The 14,608-nt window shown below is 42.3% G+C and overlaps 1 pseudogene; it reads left to right on the forward strand.

Annotated features, from left to right (window-relative positions):
* The first annotated feature begins 1,016 nt into the window (after positions 1-1,016).
* LOC141428471 (catenin alpha-like) lies at positions 1,017-14,336 on the forward strand (annotated as a pseudogene).
* The last annotated feature ends 272 nt before the right edge of the window (positions 14,337-14,608 follow it).

Here is a 14,608-nt window from a genome sequence, read left to right on the forward strand (position 1 = left end):
AAATTCTTGTATAAACACCCAGAATCAATAACACATTCATCTATAATTCCTGTCTTTTATTTAACTAGTCATACAATCAATTTTTTCACCAAAATTCACTTGATTTCAATATTTAATTATCATTTGAAAAATCTTCGTCAAAATCTGATGTTATTTCTTGACTAAAACATGGGTATAATCCGTAGTAGCATAGACTAGCATAGAGATGGTGGAAAATTTGACATTTAAAAAATTGATTAATGCTGGATTTAGTAAGCGACTTTTATTACTTATGTTAAAATTAAAAAATAGTTAATCATCATCATGTCAGCCAAAAGACGTCCACTGCTGGACATAGGCCTCTCCTCAAAAATAGTTACTACTTTTATAATTGAATAAACAGTCTTTGGAATTAAATCAAGTAAAATAGACAAAAATACTTTGATCTATTCAATTAATAAATTAATCGATTTACTGAACAGATTAATGATTTTGCACTAGGTTCTAGGTGTTCACATCACTAAATGTCTATGGTTGGGTAAATAATGGCGTCTTCGCTTACACTTCATAAATTGGATTGATATAAACCATAGAGAAGCATTTCTAATTTGAAAATTATTTAAGAAAATTTAAAATATTCATTGAGCATAATAGTTTATTTAAAATGTTCATGCAGTTCCTTCACCACAGTGTGGAGGTGGAGGAACTGCATGAACACGCATATTTTGCATAAGCTTAGCTATCGTTAGGTCGCGGGTGAGCAAGGAAATTATTTTAGTTCATTGATATGGACCTCCGCAAAGTAACGCCTGATTCAATAAATTATAGTTTATTTAGCCATTAATTTTATATCTCTAGTTTCTAGAGGTGTAAAATTATAGTCTTGTACAGTGTTCTTCATACTTTTTCTAGTCCTCTTGGTTTGAAAAATATTCGGCGAGCCCCTGCTTACATTCACTTACAGTTATTTTTATTATCTAACTTTGGTGCTTACATAATACTTAAATGAGCCCTAAAGTTAAAATTTCCGCAGCACCATGACGGATACATATGGTACGACTGGCGGGCTGACCCTCAAGTGGGACCCGAAGAACCTGGAGATCCGGACGACGTCTGTGGAGCGCACGCTGGAGCCGCTGGTGCTGCAGGTCACCACGCTCGTCAACAGCAAGGACAAGACCGCCAAGAAGAAGAGACGTGAGTTGATCTTTTTTTTTTTATTTGACTGGATGGCAAACAAGCAAGTGGGTCTCCTGATGGTAAGAGATCACCACCGCCCATGCTTTGCCAACCTAGAGGCCTAAGATTTCACCGGCTCTCTTACTCTCCACGCCAAAACACAACAGTGCAAGCACTGCTGCTTCACGGCAGGATTCGCGAGCAAGATGGTGGTAGCAATCCGGGCGGACCTTGCACAAGGTCCTACCACCAGCAAATGGTGTTCCCCGAATCAGTTGTAAATTATTGTTTGGAAGAAGCAGAGTGGTGGGTCAATTCTAGGGTAAGCTGGTGCTGTTCCTCTTGCAGATGAAATGAATAATTTTAAATGATATTGTAATAAATAACTCACGTCTTAAATCGAGTTTAACTCGACATGTTTCGGGCTAATTCGTAGCCCTTCATCCTAGGAGCAACGCGACCCTGTACGCGGGGTGGCGCGTAGTGCGCATGCCGGCAGCCGCCAAGTCGTCCGTTTAGTTTGGCTTCCCTTTCTGCTTGTTTTTATTTGAATTTGCTTATCATATATGACCACTTTTGATTGTTTCGCCCATGTTCCAGCAGTCTTCCAAAAAAGTCTATTTTAACACACAAAGGTACTAAACTCAACCAGTCACAGAATAGATAATAGTACAAGCTCAAGTGTCTGTTTTCTTATACTCTTTGGTCTGATTGCCCATGGCATTTGAATAATGTTGCCACTCAAATAATAGCTGGGTTCAGCTTTCATTAGCCAAAGTTTTCTATGTTAATGACTGATGATAAATATGTGGATGTTTGTACTTTATATTACAGCGGGCAAGTCCAAGCGAGCCAGTGCTCTGGTGGCGACTGTGGAGCGGGCCACGGAGATATTCATCGAACGGGGGCAGACCATCGCCTATGAGAACCCGGAGATCACCCGGAGATGCTGGCGGCTGTGGAAGAAGTAAGGAAGGCTGTGAGTGCAATATTATTATTATAGCTCTTATTTGCATTTTCAATACCTTATGCAAGGTGTCTTTGACCATGGGGCTTCGAATTCGAGGTTCGAATCTATGAGCACTCGCGCATGAATAAGCCACTTTGTTTTGTATCATTTTCAAATAACTTGTTACAAATAACGTGTATTGGACATGGCGGTGTTAGCGCTGTCTCTTGGTATGGGGGGGGAGGGGGGGCTTTAAATAATAACAGATATATCATAGTTGCAAGTGGAAAATATGCAAGTTGAAGTGGCAGTAGGCGGGCCACATCGCTCGAAGAACAGAAAACCGTTGTAAGTGGCGACCACGAACCAAGACGGATGCGTTGGCAGGCCTCCCACTAGGTGGACTGATGACATCGTGCTCGTCTTCCGGCTGTTGATGAAGCCCTCGCTAGCGCTCGGTTTTTCCTTTACACTCGCCCGGCAACATGCCTACTCAAGAACCATGTGTCCTGTACAGGCGCGGCGATGAGTCTCGCAGCGCGCGAGTTCTCCGAGGAGCCGTGCGCTTCCACCGTGAGGTCATCCATGGTGCGCGCCGCTCGCTCGTTGCTGTCTGCTGTCACGAGACTCCTGATCCTGGCGGACTGTGTGGACGTCCACCAACTGCTGTCCAGACATCGCGCTGTGAGTATACCTTGCAGAATCATTGAGTGAAAAGAGTGGCTACTTTTTATCCCGGAAAATGCACAGTTCCCGAGGAAACAGCGTGCGGTAACCGAATTCCACGCGGGCGAAGCCGCGGGCAAAATCTAGTGTATCTGTAAATCATTTTTTCTATTCCAATACTGTTATCCGTGAAGTAAATACATAACAAGATTTTTGAAAAGTCTATTGTCTATTCCCCATAACAGCACTGTATCGTAATGTTGCTAAAACGATACTGCAACCACTTACTTCTTTTTAATTAATTCGTTTGTTCGAACAGGCTAAGGTGCGGCCACTTACTTAATTCTTATGGTTTTTATACATAATAAAAATTTTCCGTACATAATTCATAGCTTCCATCATAAGTAAACGAAATACGTATTTTTTTAACATCGTCACTGACATGTGAACATCAATTTCCACTCGTTTGGTGTTTATTTTTATATTTACGTTTGCTTACTTTATACTAAAGTATGAAAAAGTTTGTTTACTTTTTTTTCTAATTTTGTATTTTAAACAGTATTGTGTGCAATGTTGTATAAATAAATAAAAAAAAAGCTCGTGGCTTCTCTTCTTACGATGTTCGCTACGCTCACTTCGTAACTCATGCCACTCACCTTTTTTGACTCCTGTTATACAACTGTTGCATAAAATACTATAGTGCACTTGGTCTATTTGATATTTACACTTTTATGTATTGAACTTCACAATTTCACAAAATGGTAAAAACTGAACCCCTATAGTTTTGTCCAGTCCGTCTGTATATCATAGGTATTGTAGTCTAAGGGGCTGTTTCACTATCCATTGATTAGGTTTAACTGGCGGTTAGGTGTGATGCCGTCTCTATTCGTTTTGTTCGAATAGACGGAGACGGCAACACATTTAACCGTCGTTTAACACTAATCAATGGATGGTGAAACAGCCCCTAAAACTACAAAACGTATTGACGAAATTACTTTCCTTGTAGTCGAAATGAAAAGCAGAGTGTTTAACTTACTTAAGAGGGTAGAAAACCAATATCACACTCGAAATATTGCCACCCTCGCTATGCGTGTGCCAAGGTATCTCGTGTTATATTGATTCTTTTCCCCCCTTGTTGAACACTACTATTTACGGGCATAAAAGAGTTGTTCGATTCGGTTCCAGGTGGAAACGGACCTGGACAAGTTGAAATCCGCCTCGTCCCAGTCGGAGCTGGTGGAGTGTTCGCGTCAGCTGAGCCGCTCGGCCGGCGAGCTGGCCGCCGCCGCCGCGCGCCGCCAGCACGAGCTCAAGGAGCCGCGCATGAAGGACGATCTGGCTGCGGCCCGCGCTGTGCTCAAGAAACATTCTACCATGCTGCTCACTGCCTCCAAGGTAGGCCTACTAGAAGCATGCAAGAAGCAATCTCCCATGCTGCCAAGGTAGGGCCACTAGAAGCGCTCCATCAAGCTGCTGACTGCTTCAAGGTAGGTCTGGGAGCCGCATGCAGGATGATCTGGCTGCGGCCCGAGCCGTGCTGAAAAAGCATTCTACCATGCTGTTGACTGCCTTCAAGGTATATCTAGGATAACTTAGGTTTACTGGAAACACTCCACAAGTCGCTAACTGCCTCTAAGGTAGGCTTAGGAGAAGTATGCAGGAAGCATTCTCCCATGCTGCTAAGGTAGGGCCGCTAGAAGCACTCCACCATGTTGCTGACAACTGCCTCTAAGGTAGGCTAGGAGAAGTATGCAGGAAGCATTCTCCCATGCTGCTAAGGTAGGGCCGCTAGAAGAACTCCACCATGTTGCTGACTGTCTCCAAGCTTGGTCGAGAAGAACCACTCCTCCAAGACGGGTAGATCCAGGAAAGTTCAGGAGCCGCTTACAGGCAGCACTCCCCCATGCTTCCGGATTGTCTCCAAGGAGGTCTACTAGAAGCACTCCGCCATGCTGCTGATTGTCCAAGGATCTAAGTAGTATCCTATGGCCGACCTATGAAGAGTCGAAGAATATGCAAGTTGAAGGGCCACATGGCGTTAGTGTCGTGAGAGCCGTCGTTGCAATCTTACAGCAAATGTCTCGGAGATGGTGGAGTGTTCGCTTCAGCTGAGCCGGTCAGCCGGCGAGCTGGCTGCCGCCACCGATAGATGGGCGCCTGGAATAACACGTAGGCTACTTTTATCCCGATATTCCCACGGCATTGGGTTAAATTCTTGAAATTTTCAATCGCTGGGTTTAGAGTACAATACAATATTATATATTCTTTATATTCTTTATTGCACACCATAAAGCAGTACAAAAAACTTATGATATAAACACTTACAGCCTTATTAATAAACGTGGAGAGAGTAGGTGTAACTTTAATTCGAGGTTGAACTTGAGATTAGTAAAAGTCAGTATTAATAAACAAGAAGTAAGGAAAGAGTAAGCTAATCCAGGCTTAGTCTCGACTAAAACTTAATCCTTGGTGATGCCTAGTTTAACGATGGAGTAATATTGGAGTAACCTAACTTTTCTGTTTCGATGATGTTGTAGTTTGCCTGTGTGGATTTATTGAAATTTATTGTAGTAAATTTTATTTACCTAACTACTATTTTTGCATGCATATAGCATAGTATAGCATGAATTATTATGCCGATGATTTGCATGTCGTGCAAGAGCTTGAAGAACTCGAGGAATTAGAACAGAGGTGTTAGGCATGTAAAATTATACAAAGTCCGCAAAAATCCTTTCGAGCTTTCAGACACGAATTAAAACTTAATACCGATTTAGTCGTGATACTGCCAATTTCATAGTTGATATGGTGAAAAATGAGTTAGCAGTGATGCGAGAGGTGGTCACATACCGCCTCATATCAAAGTCTTAATTGCCATAAGAGTCTGGGGCCGTGATATCTTCGTTTTTACTAAATTATTTTTAACGTGTATTTACTTAACATGCTATCTTTATTCAACAGTTTCAGTTCATTCATATTATTCCCGTAATAACAAACAATGATGTTGAAGTGACTGGGCTACTACTAAACTCGAAAATCGAAGTTCGTATCATACCGTCCTCTCGCTCTTGTATAAATAGTATAAAGTGCAGAGGGACTGCACGACACGAACTTCAAGTTTCGATTTTCGTAGTAGCCCTGCTGTTTCAAAAGGCTGACAATCTATGCTGACAATGCAAATACATTTCTGGTGGCCAGCGTCGGAACTAATTACCGCTACACTTACACTATTGTGACTATAACAAGAGTGAGCGAGATACATTACAAAACAGCGCCATGCTGGCCGCATGTTTTATTGGTTACTTTCTACTTCGGATGGGTTCATACCACAGATTAAAGACATTTCTTGTTTTTTTCTATGTTCATTCCTCCTTCATTCAATGACTCATTCTTTTTATTTTTTTCTCACGCTGGTTGCCATTGTTTACGTCATAGTCTAGGTTAAGAAATGTTTAACTAATACCTCGCTAGTCCATGTTATTAATACAAATTTTAAACTGACTTAATTACTTATTTTAGTCAAGAGTAACTAGTCAAGTGTAAGTTCGGATTAAATTCGAATTAGATGTTTTTATTAATAAGGCTGTTAGGATGTCAGGGTAGACAATAGGCGGTCTTATCGCTTAAAAGCGATCTCTTCCAGACAACCATTTGGGTACAAGAAATTATGTGTTACAAAAATAAAAAAATATGAAATTATGTGTTAGAGTAATGACATTTTGGACAGTTGTTCTTAACACAACCTCAATGGAGACCACAATATAAATTTTGGGAATTCCCAGGAGAATTTTGTAAAATCCCGGAATTACAATTGTAACTACTAGATCGAAGTTTAAGCATGCGAAGCCGCTTGTAAACTCTGGTAAAAAATATCCTATGTTTTAATCCAGGTTATAAACTAACTTTTTGCCTAATTTTATCCAAATTCGTTCAGCAGTTTCTGCGTGAAGAAGTAACAAACATACTCACTCACTCACTAATTTTCGCATTTATAATGTTAGTAGGTTATTATGAGCACTTTTCCTTCTCAGTACAAGCCTGGACAATACAACATGGAATGCCGACCCTGTTTTTCGTGTACACGCACATTGCATGCCATGCCACTATATATCAGCCCGATATACATCGTACCGCGGGTGATCATTGATAAATACCGACCAGATAATTACCGGCATGTCAATACCGACCCTGTTTTTCGTCTGTACACGAATATTAATAAAATTAGTAGAAAAATAACTTAATTTGGTCCTGGCCACAATCGGACCTAACACAACCTAACATAAACGGGACGGGAACAACATGTCGGTAATTATTGGCTTCCGATATTATCCGGTATTTATCAGGTCGGGAATGTAGAGCGGTATTTGTTCATACCGTTAAATTGCGCGACTGGAATTTACCGCGCTGTTTTCACAAGGTCCGTGTTGCTCGCCGGTAAAGTTATAAAAAAAAAGACATTTATTGCCACATTAAAAAATACTATGAACATAACAAAAGACAAAAATAAAAACAACATACACGTTACAATATGTGGATAGCTCAAGCTCAGCATTCACATGCTGCCGGTCGACGACCGGCGGCGCTGATTTTCAGCCTGCGCCCGTCTCGCGGCACGTTTTACACAGTCAGTAATACGGGAAGGCAAACACGCAAAGTATTTATATAAAAAAAAAAACAAACCATTAAAAAAAAATTGCATTTAACACGTAAGGGAGGTATAAAAAGAAAAAAAATGAGGTGATCTGGCAATTCTGTTCTAAAGATGGCATTTACATTCCTAGCGGCTCTTTGTGGATTTTGGGGGTAGCATCCATTTCCATCTAGGTTCCAATTTGCACTGAAATTAGCATCCTCCTAATTTTTTCCTTGAAGACTGGAAAGACAGTTATGTCGGTTTGAGTGCCTCGATATGTCATTGTTGACATGTTTTGTTTCAGGTGTACGTCCGTCACCCCGAGCTAGCGGCCGCCAAGGCCAATCGCGACTACGTGCTGCGCGCCGTGTGCTCCGCGGTGGACACCATCGCCAACGTGGCCGTCGGACGAGCGCTGCCCGCGCCGCCGCCGCGCCGCAGGTAAAACACTTCCACTGAACGTAGATATGTTTAGATATAAGTAGTAACCCCCTTATTCATAAACTACAATCAAACCTATTTTTAGTTAAAATGCCGCTAAAATTCGTTTGTCCTTATCTGTCACTTCGACATTTGTATTTGTTAGAAAGGGACAAACCATTTGTTAGTTAACATAGGCTTGTTAAGTTTTATGAATAAGGGGGTTAGTGGTTAGTATTGTAACTAAGGACCCCATACATCCCTGTATTTTTATTATTATTATTTTGTATTTTTTTTGCTTTAATTGTATAAAATAGTTTTTAGTATTTTATTGTAATTATATCATTATGAAAAAATGACTTTCTGCCAAGTTTCTTGCGGCGCATTCTTCGTGGCAATGATGGTCTTTCCTAAAGCGCTGGTAGTTTAAAAAATGACGTGTAAAAGTGCCCATTGCGGCCTATTTACTGAATAAATCATTTGTTTTTTTTGAATTGTATGCCCTATTAATTTAATTGCGTCTTTTTTATTTTTATAATAACTAACCGTGATAGACCCCTACCTCACCTGATGTTAAGTGCAGATGAGGCCAAAGGTGTATCTCACCGGTTCATTCGGTGGTTTTTGTTGCAGGCAACGCTCGCCCGCCGGTGGAGGGCCCGGGGAGCTCGCTCAAGCCTTAGACGATTTTGATGTGAGTGTCCCAAATGTTTTACTTTCATCATCATCATCATCATGTCAGCCGAAAGACGTCCACTGCTGGACATAGGCCTCCCCCAAGGCTCTCACTCAGACCGTCTTGTGCTTTCCGCATCCACCGCGATCCCGCGATCTTAACCAAGTTCGTCGCTCCATCTTGTTGGAGGCTACCGACAGCTCGTCTCCCGGTCCGCGGACGCCATTCAGAACCTCTGGCCCCATCGGCCATCCGTCTGCGAGCAATGTGCCCCGCCCACTGCCACTTTAGTTTCGCAATCTTCGGGCTATCGGTAACCTTAGTTCTACTGCGATATCATCATTTCTAATTCTATCCCGCAGAACCCCGAGCATACCCTCTCCATAGCCCTCTGAGTGACTTTGAGTTTTCTCATGAGCCCATCGTTAGCGCCCACGTCTCAGATCCGTATGTCATCGCTGGCAACACACACTGGTCAAAGACTTTTGACTTCAAACACTGCGTAATTTGGACGAAAAAACACTACGAAGCTTCCCGAACGCTGCCCAGCCGAGTCGGATTCGACGAGTGATCTCTTCTCTCAAAGTTGGACCTACCTAACTGGACCGTTTGTCCCAGGTATACATAGTCGTCAACAACTTCGAGCGCAGAGTCTCCGACTCTTACGGGAGTTGGTACAACATGGACATTAGACATGACTTTCGTCTTGTCCATGTTCATTTTCAGGCCAACTCGGTCGGAAACTCTACTGAGGTCAGCGAGCATAGCACCGAGGTCCTCCATGGTCTCAGCCATGACTACAATGTCGTCGGCGAATCGAAGATGAGTGAAATACTCGCCATTAATGTTGATGCCTCGTCCTTCCAGTCCAAAACCTTAAAAGCATCCTCCAATGCAGCGGTGAACAGTTTCGGAGAGATCACATCTCCTGTCTGACTCCCCGCTGCAGAGGAATAGGCTTTGCTCTGATCCTCGTTTTACTTTAACATTATTATAATATAGCCTATGGAAGCCTAGAAGCCGTGGTGGCCGAGTGGTTTGACCTGTGGCCTCTCAAGCAAAGGATCGTGGGTTCCAACCCCGGCTCGCACCTATTGAGTTTTTCGAAATTCATGTGCGAAATTACATTTGAAATATACCACGAGCTTTTTACGGTGAAGGAAAACATCGTGAGGAAACCTGCACAAACCTGCGAAGCAATTCAATGGTGTGTGTGAAGTTCCCAATCCGCACTGGGCCCGCGTGGGAACTACTAGGCTGGGATGACTAGCCTATTGCCCTCCCGCGGGAACATGTACTTTTCCGGTATAAAAACTATCTTATGTCCTTCCTTGAGAATCAAACTATGTGTCAGTCTGTATACCGAATTTCATCTAAATTGGTTCAGCGGTTAGACGTACACATTTATTTAACATCGTAAAAAACATCACAATTAATATAACAATGGAATCAAGACAAGACATATATGAAGCTAAATTGGTCCCCGCTTAGCAAAATGCTACTTCAAGTCGTGGCGTTAACTTCAAGTGAGGACTTTAGGTACCTAAAAAACATAACCCTGCTCCGGGCAGTCGGGTAAAAAGGAAAAAATTGGCTTACAAAGTCGCTGGGTACAACTAGTTAATGATATTGTATGTCTTAATTAACTTTTTGAATTCTACTCTAATAAGAATGTTTTTTTTTTTAGGAGCGTATGGTCATGGAACCCCTGGCCTACTCGGAGCTGCGCACGCGCCCCTCGCTGGAGGAGCGGCTCGAGTCAATCATTTCTGGCGCAGCCTTGATGGCGGACAGTTCTTGCACTAGGTAAAAAGAAAATTGACGAAAAAACAAAATAAAAGAAAAAACATTTTCCCATACAAAATGTACATGGGTTTCGTAACTGTCAGTTATAGACCAATCCCCACACACTAACAATAATAGTTATTTTATATGTGTCTAGAAAAATATTCACTTAAAATAATTGATATGGCAAAACAACGTTGGTTGATGGTTTGGAAACACAATTGGACCCGCTAGATGGCGCTGTCGTTTGTGTGTTATCGTAATATTAATTCCACTGCAAAAGGATTAATTGGGAGGTCCTAATTTTTGACAACGTATAATAAATCGAAAACCGTTTGGAGAAATAAGCTCTGTGAAGCATTTTCAGAAAACAGATTCCAAACGAATTCATAAAACTGGCCTTGAAATTTGCCCCTGCAGGAGCCTCGATCAATCATTCTGGCCCCTGACCCCACAGTTCTTGCCCAGGTTAAAAAAAATGTCGCAGTTAAAAATACAATTGACATTTTACAAAATGACAGTTTCGAACTGTCAATAGCACACCCCACAACTAAAATAGATTTAATCAGAAATATTCACTTCAAAAAATATAAAAACGTAGGTTATGGTTTTTTGGTGCATGGATTTTCGTGTGTGTCATATATAGATGACTGTGGCGTGTGTGGCATTCCATTGGCTGTCACGACTAGATGACTGCGGCGGTGAAGAGGTTAATAAATAATTTAGTTTATTTTATTTTATTTGGAGTATAACGAGTGCGGCGTGTTTCAGAGACGAGCGACGCGAGCGCATCGTGGCTGAGTGCAACGCGGTGCGCCAGGCCCTGCAAGACCTGTTGCACGAGTACATGACCAATGTGAGTGACGTTATTAAATTATCGTAGTAGTATGCCACTCAAATACTTAATTGGCGCCGGTTGCAGTCGTAACTTTTAGACTGGGAGCAATAAAAAAGGGATTTAAGAATACAACCACAACCTTATGAAAAACATAGTGTAATCACTTACTGGTGGTAGGACCTTGTGTAAGGTCCGCCTGGATTGCTACCACCATCTTGCTCACTAATCCTGCCGTGAAGCAGCAGTGCTTGCACTGTTGTGTTTCGGCGTGGAGAGTAAGACAGCCGGTGAAATTACTGGCACTTGAGATATCCCATCTTAGGCCTCTAGGTTGGCAACGCATCTGCAATACCCCTGGTGTTGCAGATATTTATGGGCGGCGGTGCTCTCTTACCATCAGGAGACACACTTGCTCGTTTGCCATGCAGTCGAATAAAAAAAAAACAATTTTACCCTCGATTCTGAGCAAAAGCTCTGGTTTTCAATTATTTAATTAACACCTTGTATATTTATTTCTGAGCCGTGGTGGCCGAGTGGTTTGACCTATGGCCTCTGAGCAGAGGATCGTGGGTTCAAACCCCGGCTCGCACCTTCGAGTTTTTCGAAATTCATGTGCGGAATTACATTTCAAATTTACCACGAGCTTTACGGTGAAGGAAAACATCGTGAGGAAACCTGCACAACAAACCTGCGAAGCAATTGTACGGTGTGTGTGAAGTTCCCAATCCGCACTGGGCCGCGTGGGAACTATGGTCCAAGCCCTCTTGTTCTTAGAGGAGGCCTGTGCCCCGCAGTGGGACGTATATAGGCTGAGATGATGATATTTATTTCTTATTTTTTTGTCTGACACGTTGTTATTACAGTCATGGCACAATGTAATAATAATAATAATAATAATAATATCGAAAATACAAACTGAGACATGGATGCACAGAAAAACCAGAAAAAGAGACCAGCGCTGGGAATCGAACCCAGGTCCTCAGCAATCCGTGCTGCGTGCTATAACCCCTACACCACCGCTGGACAGGAATTTAGACACGAATTTTTCCTATGCATACATATCTCAGGTTGCTTATTTCTACTACGCTACTTATGCAGCAGCACTAGCGACATCTATGTTCCGCTCTCATCGAGAGACGTCACACTCTTTCGGAACCAACCGCTCACCCAGACAAGAGATGTCGCTACTAACCAATCAAATTATGATTGGTTATTTGGAGACTCCAAATAACCAATCATAATGTCCTGTGTCTGTGTGTCTGTGTGTGTTGGTGTACTTGTGTGTGATAATCCCTACTATCCCTACTTCCCTACTAATATTATAAATGCGAAAGTAACTCTGTCTGTCTGTCTGTCTGTCTGTTACGCTTTCACGTCGAAATCACTGAACCGATTTTGATGAAATTTGTATATAGATATTTTGAACCCCAAGGATCAACATAGGATACCTTTTATTCCGGTAGAGGGCGCCACAGCGCGATAACCTAGATCCGCGCAGACGAAGTCGCGGGCATAAGCTAGTAATAATAATAGTTTTATTATAGTAATGGGTAGAAACGTTTAGCTGTGTTGTTTGTTGTCAGGCGGGCAAGCCCGAGCAGTCTTCGGGCTTGGAGCGCGCCATCGAGAACATGTGTCGCAAGACGAGGGACCTGCGCCGGCAGCTGCGGAAAGCGGTCGTCGACCACGTCTCTGACAGGTAACGCGCCTCGACACCGCAAGGTTACTTTAACGGATTAGTGTTAACTGGCGGTTAGGTGTGATGCCGTCTCTATTTGTTATGTTCGAATAGACGGAGACGGCAAGACGTTTAACCGTCGGTTATCGCTAATCAATGGATGGTGAAACAGCCCTTTACAGTTGTACGTTGTACAGTTTTTCTTAGGGATGGTAATTGATGGTGAAATAATCGATTAATGGATAATCGATTATTTTAACTGTGTCGATTTCAATTAATCGTTTAAGGGCGCTCATGGTATAGATAAGTCGATTAATCGAATCGATATCGAACATTCTTACGGTGTCGCTAGATGTACCGCTTTTCCGCGTTTTACACCGCCTTTTATAAGGTGCGAAATTCAAACTTTTTACAGTTTAAATGTGTTTAAAGTGAAATAAAATGGGTGACACTTTTTCCCGGCCGTAAAATACCGACATGGAAATACCGACCCGATATTTCGTGTACTCGCCCATATAAACTGGTGTCAAACTGCCAACAGTTGCTATGGGCGTGTACACCAAATATCATGTCAGTATTTTACGGCCGGGAAATAGTGTCACCCATTTTATTTCACTTTAAAAAAAAATCGTAAAATATCGATTAATCGGTGTAAAATTATCGATTAGATCGATAATATTAATAAATTTTCGATTAATCGATTACTTCTCGATAATTTTACATGGATTAATCATCCCTACATCCCTAGTTTTTCTTCCATTTAACTTTAACTCGCTGCAGAGGTAAATAACCAACAAAAACTTGCGTGATTTTCACTCATAGTCAAAATACCACAAACGGGACTTATCACGCTAACACACACGAGTAATATTTACCTCGACTTTTCTTCCACATTACAGTGACCAAGTGCGGGTAGTTCGTGATACGAGTGCCGGTACTATTTGTGATCAAGTGCGGGTAGTTCGAAGGACTCGCGCTGCTAGGCAGACTTGACACCCCACACTTCAGTCTACTCATGACCACGGCCGAAAAACCTCCGAATTTGTAACTTCAAAGCTCAATATCTCAAAAATATTGGCTGTCTAAGAACCATCGCTAGAAAACCTGATTTCAAATAAAAAAAACCGCATTCAAATCGGTCCACCCGTTTAAGAGCACTGTAGCAGTGCCACAGACAGACAGACACATAGCGGTCTTGCTATCGGAGGTTTAAAATTGTGTTTCGCTCGGCTCTAAAGTTGTTTGGCATCTCGTGCCTTGAAACCCTCGGTTTCGCTCAGGTTTCATATCAACTACTCGCTTATTTTCCACCGTTAACAAATAAATATTCAATTCGTTTGTCCCAGCTTCTTGGAGAGCAACGTGCCGTTACTGGTGTTGATGGAGGCGGCGCGCAACGGGCACGAAAAGGAGGTGGAAGAATACGCCGTCGTGTTCACCGAGCACGCCAACAAGCTCGTCGAGGTGCGTGCCAGTTATGCTCTGTGTACACCAGAGATGTGCGAGGATGTGTTGCGAGAATTGTGGTTTTCATGAACCAATAGAAACCTCGCTTCCGCTCAGCTGCTTCCACCAGAGATGTGCTGTGTGAGGATAGGTAAAATAAAGTCAAATTGAAAAATTACAAACTGCATATAGAGTGCACAAAAAAACCAGAAAAATAAAACCAGCACTGGGAATCGAACCAGGTCCTCGGCATTCCGATGCCACGTGCTATACCGCTACACCGCTGCTGGACAACCGTGTTGTTGTTGAGGATGACCGTAAAAGTAAAAAATTAAATTCAAAAAACCAATCTTAATAAAGTC

The sequence above is a fragment of the Choristoneura fumiferana genome, chromosome 6, assembly GCF_025370935.1.
Source record: "Choristoneura fumiferana chromosome 6, NRCan_CFum_1, whole genome shotgun sequence".
Classification (NCBI taxonomy): Eukaryota; Metazoa; Arthropoda; class Insecta; order Lepidoptera; family Tortricidae; genus Choristoneura; species Choristoneura fumiferana.